General features: G+C 34.3%; 1 long non-coding RNA gene across 1 annotated transcript; it reads left to right on the forward strand.

Moving 5' to 3' along the window:
* Positions 1-342: 342 nt before the first annotated feature.
* On the forward strand, positions 343-13,377 carry LOC134759551 (uncharacterized). The gene is made up of 3 exons (XR_010135888.1): positions 343-456; positions 9,264-9,396; positions 13,148-13,377. It is a non-coding gene; the product is annotated as an uncharacterized LOC134759551 (long non-coding RNA).
* The last annotated feature ends 411 nt before the right edge of the window (positions 13,378-13,788 follow it).

A 13,788-nucleotide genomic window follows, 5' to 3' on the forward strand; every position in this document is an offset into this window, starting at 1 on the left:
ATGAGGGTTTAATGAAAGCATCCACATAATTCTAAATTACATTATGATAAAAACATTTTTCTTCTTAGCCAACAGTGTGTTCTTTGATTTAGAAACAGTGGACCGTTAATACTGGAGTAGATAAAGTGGATTAGGTCAAGGAAGGGGATGGAAAGGAAACATGATTTGAACAACAAGTAATGTAATGTATCCTTTTAAAATTATCTTGAAAAAATAAAAGTAATCTTGAATATTTATCACAGGTATGGATTTTATTTTTATTACATTTCAAAGAGATACTTAGTAGTAATAACTGGATATCCAAAGCCTTCTTTTATATCCATTTTTTTTTTCAGATTTTGTAAATGTATCCTGCAGACTTTTTCTTTTTACAAGTTTACCACATGGGTATATTACCTAAGGCTGCAATTTAGGCTTCTAATACACCCGCCACCCAAGTTGTGAACATAGTACCCAGTAAGTACTTTATCAATTCTTCCTCCCTCCCACCTTTTGGAATACCCAGTGTTTACTGTTTTCATTTTTTTTGTCTGTGTGTATACAATGTTCAGTTCCCATTTCTAAGTAAGAAGGTGTGGTATTTGATTTTCTGCTTCTGCATTAATTTGCTTAGGTCGAATAGTTGAATTATTCAATGATATAAAAATATTAATATTAAAATTATACATAGAGAGGAAAGGTCTAAAATTAAGAATCAAAATCTCCACATTAATAAGATAGAAATGGAAGAAAAAATATATTTAAATTAGGCATAAAAAGGAAATAATAAAGATAAGAGAACTAGAAAAAATGGCAAATAAAGAAAAATAATAAAGCCAAAAGTCAAGTTGTGAAAAAGTTTAATAAAAATTTTTTTTTATTATACTTTAAGTTTTAGGGTACATGTGCACAATGTGCAGGTTAGTTACATATGTATACATGTGCCATGCTGGTGTGCTGCACCCATTAACTCGCCATTTAGCATTAGGTATATCTCCTAATGCTATCCCTCCCCCCTCCCCCCACCCCACAACAGTCCCCAGAGTGTGATGTTCCCCTTCCTGTGTCCATGTGTTCTCATTGTTCAATTCCCATCTATGAGTGACAACATGTGGTGTTTGGTTTTTTGTCCTTGCGATAGTTTACTGAGAATGATGATTTCCAATTTCATCCATGTCCCTACAAAGGACATGAACTCATCATTTTTTATGGCTGCATAGTATTCCATGGTGTATATGTGCCACATTTTCTTAATCCAGTCTATCATTGTTGGACATTTGGGTTGGTTCCAAGTCTTTGCTATTGTGAATAGAGCCACAATAAACATATGTGTGCATGTGTCTTTATAGCAGCATGATTTATAGTCCTTTGGGTATATACCCAGTAATGGGATGGCTGGGTCAAGTGGTACGAACTCAAACAAATTTACAAGAAAAAAACAAACAACCCCATCAAAAAGTGGGTGAAGGATATGAACAGACACTTCTCAAAAGAAGACATTTATGTAGCCAAAAGACACATGAAAAAATGCTCATCATCACTGGCCATCAGAGAAATGCAAATCAAAACCACAATGAGATACCATCTCACACCAGTTAGAATGGCAATCATTAAAAAGTCAGGAAACAACAGGTGCTGGAGAGGATGTGGAGAAATAGGAACACTTTTACCCTGTTGGTGGGACTGTAAACTAGTTCAACCATTGTGGAAGTCAGTGTGGCGATTCCTCAGGGATCTAGAACTAGAAGTTTAATAAAATGAATTATCTCTTCCCTAGACTGATCAAGAAAAGGGAGAAAAAGTACATGCAAATATCCTATGTAATATATGAAAGATAAGAGTGCTTCCCAACTCATGAGACTAATTCTCACAGACAACGTGATAAAAGTGTTCTGAGAGAAGGAAAGGGTAAAATGATACTTTTCAGAAACACAGATACACAAATTCTGAATCCAATAATAGCAGATTAAATCAATAAATATTTTAAAAATATGATACTTTATGATCATAAGGATTTATCCCAGGGATTCAACGGTAAACTTTGAAAATTAACACATAAAATACATGATGTTAACAGAAAATTGACAAAAAGTATATGATCATCTAAAAACATGCAGAAAAAGATTTTGACAAAATCCAAAAGCCATTCAAGATTTAAAACTCTCAGCAAATCACAGACAGAAAAGCAGTTCTACAATGAAACCAAAACTCAAGGAAAACTTATAGCTAATGTGATAGCTATAGCATAGCTATATAATAGCATTAATTGTAGTACTAAATGCATTCTTTCACAATCAGAAGAAAGGCAAATGTATCCGTCACACCATTTTCATTCAAATAATATTAATTTCTCAATCTGTCTTTGAACTGTGTTATGTGGAAACAACATTTGGGGAGAGGCTCAGGAACTCTAGGCAGAGAAAGATGTGAAGAGGCTGAGTGTATGAACTCCAGGAAACACTTCCAAAATTTGATCAGAGAGATCTTGCCTCTATCTGTTTTATATATTGGGTGCTATTTAATAACTAGTTTTAAACAGAAAAGTGTTAATTAAAACATATTGGAATTTTGTTGCTAAGAATACTCTCTTAAACATCTCAAATTCTGAGATTTTGTGTTAGAGATAATGATCACTAAGTAGAACCTGTAGGAAGTAACAAGTTTCTGACAATAATCTACATGGAAATTTTATTTTGTATTTTTAAAAAATATTTAGTTATTACCTCTGTAACAAGAAAAAGTTCTTATTTCAAAATGTAGTATTTCTTAAATTTGGAGGCATTTTGCCTGCCACAAGTGAGGTCACTTGTGCTATACTTGTTTTCATGTAAACTACGCAAACGCAGTGACAGATAAAATACATATTCATCTGGCAGTCACCACACTTATTTCCACTGATAGCACCACATGACATTAAATCTGATTTCAATTTGGATACCAAATTTGTAATTCAAATGCCTGCAAATATTATAGCAGTGAGGTAAAAAATGTCTGTATACTATACCTATTTATTTTCACATGACAGAAAATGAAAATATAACTAAATTTCTTGAAACAGTTCATAACATGTTCTTAGCTATGTAGTCTACAATGGATAACTCAATCGTTCCAAAGTCAAGAACAGATCAAGTCCTTTTTTTGTCAAAAGTTACCAGTTGACCTTTAAAAGAAGCCATTATACTTCTGGAAATATACAATTTAATAAAAGGGGAAAAAAGTTTGTTAATTCAACCAAATTCAAAATTCTGATACAACATTGACATTCTTCAATATAACTCAAAATTACAAAGATAATTCTAAATATGATAAAAAGATCAAGATTACAAAAACAAAAAATACAAAATAGGCCACTGTGATATTCAAAAGTAATTCAGAACACGCTGTAGCTTTTGAAAGTTCAGAAGGCTCAGTTACAGACTTCTATCTGAGTCTGCAAAAGTAGGAGGTATAACTGTGGCAACAATGAAGACACTCCTCTCCTATCTCAGATCTCCACTGCAGGAAGCATAACTGACCAATGACCAATGGTCCCACATGCTACAGTTTGAGATCCATCATTGAATGTGCACAGAGGCCACAGTTCCCAGGTACCCTCTCAACCAATGATGGTGTAAGGCAGAGACCAAATCCAGGCACTTTTCTCCCAGGCCACTTTGACTTGAAGACCCCTCATTGGTTTTGCTGAAACTTTCTTTATTATTAGTAGTAGTAGTATACTTTAAGTTCCGGGATGCATGTACACAATGTGCAGGTTTGTTACATAGGTATACACGTGCCATGGCGGTTTGCTGCATCCATCAACTCATCTGCATTAGGTATTTCTCCTAATGCTATCCCTTCCCTAGCCCCCCACCCTTCAACAGGCCCCAGTGTATGATGTTCCCCTCCCTGTGTCCATGTTTTCTCATTGTTCAACTCCCACTTATGAGTGAGAACATGCGGTGTTTGGTTTCCTGTTCCTGTGTTAGTTTGCTGAGAATGATGGTTTCCAGCTTCATCCATGTCCCTGCAAAGGACATGAACACATCTTTCTTTTTTGGCTGCATAGTATTCCATGGTGTATCTGTGCCACATTTTCATTTTCTTTATCCAGTCTATTATTGATGGGCATTTGGGTTGGTTCCAAGTCTTTCCTATTGTGAACAGTGCTGCAATAAACATATGTGTGCATGTGTCTTTATAGCAGAATGATTTATAATCTTTTGGGTATATATTCAGTAATGAGATTGCTGGGTCAAATGGTATTTCTGGCTGTAGATCCTTGAGGAATTGCTACACTTTCTTCCACGATGGTTGAACTAATTTACACTCCCACCAACATTGTAAAAGTATTCCTATTTCTCCACATCCTCTCCAGCATCTGTCATTTCCTGACTTTTTAATGATCACCATTCTAACCGACGTGAGATGGTATCTCATTGTGGTTTTGATTTGCGTTTCTCTAATGACCAGTGATGATGAGCTTTTTTTCATGTTTGTTGGCCACATAAATGTCTTCTTTTGAGAAGTGTCTGTTCATATCCTTTGCCCACTTTTTGATGGGTTTGTTTGGTTTTTTTCCTTGTAAATTTGTTTATGTTCCTTGTAGATTCTGGATATTAGCCCTTTGTCAGATGGATAGATTGCAAAAAATTTCTCCCATTCTGTTGGTTGCCTGTTCACTCTGATGATAATTTCTTTTGCTGTGCAGAAGCTCTTTAGTTTAATTAGATCCCATTTGTCAATTTTGGCTTTTGTTGCCATTGCTTTTGATGTTTTAACCATGAAACCTTTGCCCATGCCTATGTCCTGAATGGTATTGCCTAGGTTTTCTTCCAGGGTTTTTATGGTTTTAGGTCTTACGTTTAAGTCCTTAATCCATCTTGAGTTAATTTTTGTATAAGGTGTAGTTTCAGTTTTCTGTAGGTCCAGTTTCAGTTTTCTGCATATGGCTAGCCAGTTTTCCCAACACCATTTATCAAATAGGGAATACTTTCCGTTCCTCCTAAACTTTCTTTTCTTCTCTCCTCCACGAGGATTGAACCTACTTCATGTTCTGAAAACTCTCCTCTCCTTTTCTGTCCCCAATAACATTTTTCTTCACAATTGTTTTCCCAGTAAATCTCTTATGTGTTTAATCCCTACAGCAGATCTGCTTCTCAAATAATCCAAATTAAGATAGTAACCTAAAATTCTGTTGGCAAAATTTCCTTTTGCTTGTAAGTCAATTAAAAATGCAATATATAAATAATTTCCAGAAAAACCTGTAACTACATTAGTATATAGCTTATAACTTATAGCATCTTAGAACTGAGAAATTACAGTAATGTTTGTAGTTTGTTGAAAATTTGTTGAATGGTATTTTGTCCTTTGAAATTTTTGTGATGTGAGCATAAGCTCTGTAACCCATTTTGTGTGAAGTCAAATTTGTTGCTCACGATTTCTCCAAAGTGCCTTGGGCTTACATTTGAATGACCATTGCTAGCTCTCAATTACTGCTTCCTCTGCATTCTTGATTTCATTTTTATCTCTTCTTGCATGAAAGAATTTTCTCATGTCTTCTTTTGAAATATAGGACTCAGCTACTTTGACTTACTTTGAAAATGCACATGGACACACACACACACTCCCACACACAGACCCATAAGGCACTTATTTATGTATAATAGAGTTTACAAAAGGTTTAAGAAATCAGAGAGAGAGATTATAAAGAATTAGAATTTACTTGAATATTAGATAAATCTATTTTAAAAGTCTTTGGTCAACCAGAAACCAGGTTTTTACTAATCTACTTTGTCTTTAGGTTCTATCCTTCTGCTATGATGCCCACATTTGTTTGTTTGTATGTCTCTTTCTCCATCTTCCTCCTCTCCTTTCTCTACTTTCCTCCTACCCTCAAATTTGTATTTATTTCTTAGAGACTTAAGCCATTTCTTTACTGACTCTTGCCAATTCATACATTCAGATCTCTCTCTTCTAGAATAGTCAGCAATTCATACAATAATGCTATCTAATAACCTCAAAATTACAATAAATTATAACAACAAGATATATATTTCTCATTCATAGGTCTCTGGGTTACAGTTCAGTTCATCTTATCTGGGTTTGCCTTGGCTTACTTATACTACAGATTGTGATTCTTATCAGCAGCTATAAAGGGCAGGTTCTTTCCTTAGTGGATAGTGGAGAATCAAGAGGTTAATAAATACCATTTTACCCAGCAATCCCATTACTGGGTATATACCCAAAGGATTATAAATCATTCTGCTATAAAGATACATGCACTCTTATGTTTATCGCAGCACTGTTCACAAGAGCAAAGACTTGGAACTAACCCAAATGCCCATCAATGATAGACTGGATAAAGAAAATACGGCACATATACACCATGGAATACTATGCGGCCATAAAAAAAGATGAGTTCATATCCTTTGCAGGGATGTGGATAAAGCTGGAAACCATCATTCTCAGCAAGCTAACACAGGAACAGAAAAACCAAACACCACATGTTCTCACTCATAAGTGGGAGCTGAACAATGAGAACACATGGACACAGGGAGGGGAACATCACACACCGGGGCCTGTTGAGGGGTGTGGGGCTAGGGGAGGGATAGCATAGGAGAAATACCTAATGTAGATGACAAGTTGATGGATGCAGCAAACCACCATGGCACGTGTATACCTATGTAACAAACCTGCACATTCTGCACATGTTTTCCAGAACTTAAAGTATGATATAATAAAAAAAAGTAAGAGAATATAATGCCTTGCTTTGTGTCATATTTGCTATTATTCATTTGGCTAAAGCAGCTTATAAGACAAAGCCAAACCAAAATCAACAATGTAAGTAAATATTTTTTACCTGTAATGGGAGGTACTTTAGTCACATGGCAAAGTATACTTATGTAAATTCCTTAGAAGGGAGGAACAATGAGTATACAAAGTATACTTGTGTATATTTCTTTAGAAGGGAGGAACAATGACAAAAAATTGTGAAAAATTCTTCCAAGTAAGTATTATTACATGAGTCAATATTCCAAAATACATAAAGAAAACTAGTGTTAAAATGGATAGAAAATGAGATCAGCAGTTTCTAGATAAGTTCACTCTAAATAAAATAAAAATGATAAAATAATCTAAAAAAATGATTGTATAATAAATATATTTATAACTCTTAAAAAGATAAGTAACAGCCATATGCAGAGAATAAAAGTTTCAAGAACAAGTAGAATTAACACCTGTAGAAGCAAGTAGGAGCCCTGGAAATGAAAACTAGAATCATTGAAAGTAACAACAACACTAATTAATCAACTAAGAGATAGTATCGAGGAATTCTCCCAGAGCACAGCATAGAGAGATGCAAAGGTAAAATACATCATAAAACAGTCTAAGAAATGGAGCATTGGTTTGGATAATGTCCATGAGGAATTCCAGAAGAAAATAGCAAAGAGCAGAACAATTTTTGGAGAATGGGTGGGATTTTTTTACAGAATTAAAGACATGTAACCTCAGTTTCAAAGTGATAATTGAAAGTACAAAGCAAGATATAAAAGATAAAGAAGTAAATACCCATAGCTAAATGCTTCATGAATGAAAACATTAGAGATGATGAGAGAAAATGATTACCAACAAAAGAACAGATTATCAACAAAAGAACTATCAATCTGGACTCTGACATTCAGTTAATCTACCATCCAAACATGAAGATAATATAAATGATACACAAAGATGAAGTTGGGAACAATAGACACTGAGGACTATTACTGGGGAGAGAGAGACAGGCAGCATGGTTTGAAAAACTACCTATTGGGTACAATCAATGCTCACTACCTGGGTGACAGAATCCATACCCCAAACCTCAGAATCACATAAAATACCCATGTAATGAACCTGCACATGGACTCTGAACCTAAAATAAAAGTTGAAGAAAAAAACGATGAAGAGAATTTTATGATCCATAGCCCACACTGTAAGAACTTCTATAGAAATAAGCAATTTCATATCATTTGTCAGATTAAAAGTGATTTGCCATTTGCTATTTTATTCAAATTCTCAACAATCAGAACCAGTGTTATTTATATAATCTTCAACGAAGTAAAATTGAAGTTGCAGGAATGACAGGTAACATGCTTAAATTCATACAATAGTACCAGACTCTAACACAGGGTTTCTTAAATTAATCCTCACTCTATTTCTAATACATAAATAATTACCCAGTTACAGAACATTTGGTCGCCCAGATAAAAGGAGTGATTCTAGAATTATAATACAAACCAGGGATTTTGATGCTAAGCATAAGTTCTGCAAATATAAGTTACTGTACATCACATACAATCAGAGAAAAATCAGCATCTAACCTTTTTCCTGGTATGTTTATGTAGAGAACACTAAAAGAATCTTCTGATTTTATGAGAATTATTTTCTGAGGATTTGGCATGGCTGTGTGTGGAGTCTGTGTAACTATTATTGTATTTACTTATTGTCATTTATTTTGTTTACTTCATTAATGGGGTCAACTATCAGTGGACAGCTGCAATGATTATTGGAAAGTCTCTTGTTTTCCTTGCTGGCACAGTAGAGGCATCTTTCAATTCACATCTTACCCTTGACTAACTGATTAAAAAGGATTTATGTATCATTTAAAACAAATAAATAGAAACCAGAGAATTTGTTTTCTTAGGACCATAATACTGTAGACTTCTCAGTCTTTTAAGAAGACAGAATGGAAACTCATTTTCTGAGTTTTGCATAAGGTCATACTACATTTATCTTTCAGGTATTTATTTTCTGGGCAATAATAGAGTTACATAATTGGCCCATGCTTTAAAATAATCAATTACTCTGACCTCACGCGAAGCATATGGAATATGGTTAGTGGATGCCAGTCATTGTCATAATAAAATATAATAAATCTATTCCCCAAAGCACAAGAGAATTAACCACTGGTTGTTTTGGGGTGTGGCATAAACTATTCATTAATATTTTGGGCCTTGACTACACCTCTGAGACAAGTGCACTAAAATCTAAACCATTCCCATAGCTGGTATGTGTTACTCAGACTACATGTAGTAACTGAGAACTGTCATCATGGGGAGGAAAACTAATTATTTCCAGTACCCTCACCCAAGTTTAAGAGTGTGCAAAAGCATACCTGCTAGATTTTAATAGGGCTGGTGTTTTCAAAGCTCTCTGTGGTTATGTGATCATGTCTATAAAAGAATATAAAATTTATTGAAGTTGGTAAAGTTACAAACCTACAAAATGAAAGGAATGAGATTCAATGACTTAACATTGACATATTTCAGGAGCAGTTTCCAACCAATGAAAATGGAATTTGTGATTTCAAAACTTTAATACACATTTGAGAAGACTGAATATAATTTATATCCTTCCACTGCTGGCTATTATGGAACCTACAGGGCAAGACCGTGGAAGTGGGTATGTCTAGAATAAGAAGAAAAATACTGATAGAATCCAGGTGTGAGTATAGATTTAGAGCCAGATAACTCTTAAATTCCTAATTAGTGGCCAAGGAGTCAGACAGCCAGGAAGATTGTGGCAAAGTAAAGAATATTGAAATCAACTCGAGAAATAGTAACTAAGCAGTCTTGTTCATGGAAGAGCTCTTATGTGTTCTACAGAGTATGACTCATGGGCAGGCCACAAGGTGAAATAATCAAAACAATAAAAGCAATAGCTAACAGACAATGACTTTTCCTATGTACTAGATACATATCTCATTTACCCTTCTAAACTGATGATTAGGAGGCTATATTTAAATCCCTTTTAACTCATGCCCTTTCAACCTCACCATGCCTCACTCCACCTTCTGAGTCTGGTCTCACCTCCCTTACGTGCCCATTCTCCTCTGTTTCTATGAAGATCTGCTTTTTGTATACTATAGTTTGTGTTTTTTGTTTGTGTGTGTGTTTATGAGAACCTGTCACCCAGGTTCTCACTCTGTCACCCAGGATTGAGTGCAGTGGTGGGATCTCGATCTCGGCTCACTGCAGCCTCTGCCTCACGGGCTCGATTTGTTATTTTGCTATCCATCTCTATAACATCTAATGCATGTTTCTTTATTCTATCAAACAACACACTTCCCTCTAAGTTTGAACAACAAGTCAAATACATGAAACTTTACTGACTTGCTCCATCTAGCTTTAAATTAGGGGACAAGATGTCCTTTTAAGTGTTGATCATCAAGTAATTTATTCTGAATATATAAACCCACAAATTTCAGGGCCTTTATTTTAAATAATATCCTCTTCATAGATATGCATGATTTATTTACTCTGCTATCAGTCACTAAATGTACTCTACATTCTTTGTTGAGTTTAGTAAATATCAGTAATTTTAACATTATTTCTTAAAATAGTGTTACTTTCCATTGCACACCACCCTTTCATGGCCTTTCTCTGCAACTTCATCTCCCAGTAACCTTGCCTTACAGACTATGTTTTAGCCAAATAATTCCCCAATGACAATTGGCTGTTCCATGACACTATGTGTTTGCTCATATGTTGTCATCTTGCTTTTTCACTTTACTAATGACTGATTCTTTCAGACACGCTCAGAGTTGTGTTGATTATCTCTCTTCTGTGGAATCCTTAAGCATAGTATTTGCATATACACACACAATATCTTAGTAAAATTATCTATTTTTGTGTCAGTTTCCTCCAGAGTCATTCTAGCTCTCCAAAGTGAGACACAGATTCTTATGAAACCCTCTATTTCTAGTGCTTGTTCAGTGTCCATGACATGGCACACACTAAACGAAATAGAGCTCTTGTCTCCTATCTCCCTATTACCTCACATTTCCTCTTATGATGCAATGAAAATGCACATTGATAGTTTTTTATTTTTAATTTTAGACTATTTCAATCTGTTTCAATTATGTTGTTTTCACGTGCAAGTAACAGAAAGCTCAATTAAATCTTTAAAGAAAGGTCTGTGCCAGTTCATATGAAACTACAAATGCAGAAATAGGTTTTGAAGAATTACTTAATCAGAGTTCCAGCTCAATTTCTAAGTGATTCTGTTCTTTGGCCATAAGTTACTATTCACAAAGGGGGCAAGATGACTACAGCAATTCTAGGTATCACCCATACATATTACACTGCTCAGGAAAACAGAGAGAGATGGCATGTCTTCTCCATCCTAGGGAAGAGTGGATTTATGCTCCTATGGTTCACAGCTGAAGCTAATGGTAGACACAGTGCCAGGAATTAATTAAAACCAAGAATCTTAAGTTTAACACTGTCTAATATATGACCATCTGTTTAGAATAATATTTTTTACTTTTTGAGATAATTAAATTAAAAACCAAGTTTTATTCTATATCGCACCATTCTTAGAATTCCTCATAGGTCAGGAAAAGAAATAAAAGAGTTACTGTTAAAAAATATGTTTACACAAAGTTGTTTGTGTTAACATTTAAAATGTTCCAAAAATATTTCATTTTTAAAACTCAAGTGAATCTCCAGGGGATTCCTCAAACTTCAGAATGAAACAAAACACCAGACAAACAAACAAACATACTATAACTCTTGGGCATATACATATTAAGAGTACAAAAGAAATATTCTTGAAAAATAAAAAAGGTATTATATGTTATAATGAACTAGATATTTCAGTACAAGGCTTCTCACTAAAAACATGACTAAAAACAATAGGTAAAATTACCAGTTTTTTACAACATTCTATGAAACAGTCTAAATAAAATTACAGTAATAAGATTAAATATTGAAGAATTAAACTAAGATGAAAAAAGTAATCATTTTATAGGAATCTATGCTCACAATAATTTATACATTTCAAATAAAATTTAATTTTCATATATGACTTTTTTTTTTTTAAAAAGGGACATTTCACAGCACATTTTATAACCACTTTATCTTCATGTTGGGAGTGTGCTATACATATTAAATCTTTTGGAAGTGAAGTAACTATGATCTTCTGGCCAAGGAGAGACCAGATTTCTTTTGAACTTTATAAGCAAGAGTCCTTTTTTTAGTATTCGAACACTTCAAGCTTTGCACTGTTCATTGGTGCATTTATAAAATTTTTTATAATTTATAAAATGCTCACAGACTCCTCTAACTCTTCTTAAACTGTCCCTGTGGCTCAAATATCTACAACGTAAGATCCATACTGCTTATGGGTCCATATTACTCATGGATCTTACCTACATCTACTTTAGCAACTGAATCTCACCTCATGCTTTCCCTGGTTACTATTTTGAAGTTTTTTTTTAACCATTTTCTGCAATATCATCTTTATAAAATACTTCTAGGGGTTTGTACCAACCGTTCTTCTAGTACTTATTACCTCTGTCCTCTTCGCTGTTTGGCAAACAGTTTTCCTTTAAGAAATCAGTTCAAACGTAACCTATGTGAAGTATCCCTAAACCATTTCCTATTAAAATTTCCTCTATAGTGTCATAGAATTAGCTTTATATGACCAGCAATTCAAAGGGCATGAACAATAGAATGTATTTAACCAATGATTATTGAATTAACAAATCTATTAATCTTGTAAATTTATTTCAAAAAAGTAGAAACAAATGTCAGCTTTATGCCTCTATGTTGTTTTTGCGATTTTAAAAAATTATCTGTGAAGATGGAAAATAGTAGAATAACATTTATGATTACAAAGAAAAAATATTGTTGTAATATTAAATTATATTTTAATCTTAAGTTCCTATCCTATAAACTTAACATTGATTTTAAAACATTTTCTGAAACTTATCTCTGGTAAAACATTAAAGACCTGTAAAACTCAAATATCTCTTATGAATTTCTGAGAGTCCTTGAAAATTGCCTACTGCTATAGTCTAAATGTGTCCCTCTAAACTTCACGTTGAAACCTTATCCCCATGGCAGGGTATTAAGAGGTGGGGCATTTTGAGAAGTGATTCATGTATCATGAGCAGAGCCCTCAGGAATGGAATCAGTACCTTTATAAAAGCGGGTGAAGGGTGCTGCCCGCTCCTCCTGCCATGTGAGGCACAGTGTTTGCCCATTTTGCCATGTGAGGACACAGCTAGAGGTGCTGTCTATGAGGAATAGAGACTTTACCAGGTGGAGAATCTGCTGGGGCCTTGATCTTGGGCTTCACAGCCTTCAGAACTGTGAAAAACAAATTTCTGTTGTTCATAAATTATTCAGTTTAGGGTTTTTTGTTACAGCAGCTCAAACACACGAAGACACCTACCCAATTGCTTTTCTACAGATTCTGCTTGATGTGGAAAAGTGTCCAGGTAAAGATAGCAAATTTCTTATTTCTCTCTTGTTTCTGAGAATTGTCTTATTTCTGATACCAAAGGAAAAACAGCGAGGATTTCTGGGTAAATTTTTGCTTTTCTGTTATAGATACTATATATTTTTTGCTTCTTTTTACTGCTGAAATCTGGTCATGAGTTGGAGGTGAAGAGGTACCATTAAGATTCTAATAATGAAAGTTGCATGTAAAAAATGGTTGATTATAAGTTTCTGTTTTCAATGACAACCTAAGATAGCTACAGCAGTCCTGGCCTGACTAGTGTTAGGACTGGTCAGAAATTCCTTTTGAAATTTTTAAATACTTTTATTGTGCTATAATTCATGTATCAATTCTCCCATTTAAAGTATGAAGTTCAATGGTTTTTAGTGTGTTCACAGATAACATGCAACCATAACCAAAGTCAATTTTAGAATTTTTTCATGAGCTCAAAAGGAAAACCTGTGCCCTTTGCCTATTACTCTCTATACCCTGCTATCCCCAAGACACCACTAATGCATTTTTGTCTCTGTAGATTTTCCTACTCTGAACTTTTATGAGTGAAACCAT

Source organism: Pongo abelii, chromosome 11 (genome assembly GCF_028885655.2).
Source record: "Pongo abelii isolate AG06213 chromosome 11, NHGRI_mPonAbe1-v2.0_pri, whole genome shotgun sequence".
Lineage (NCBI taxonomy): Eukaryota > Metazoa > Chordata > Mammalia > Primates > Hominidae > Pongo > Pongo abelii.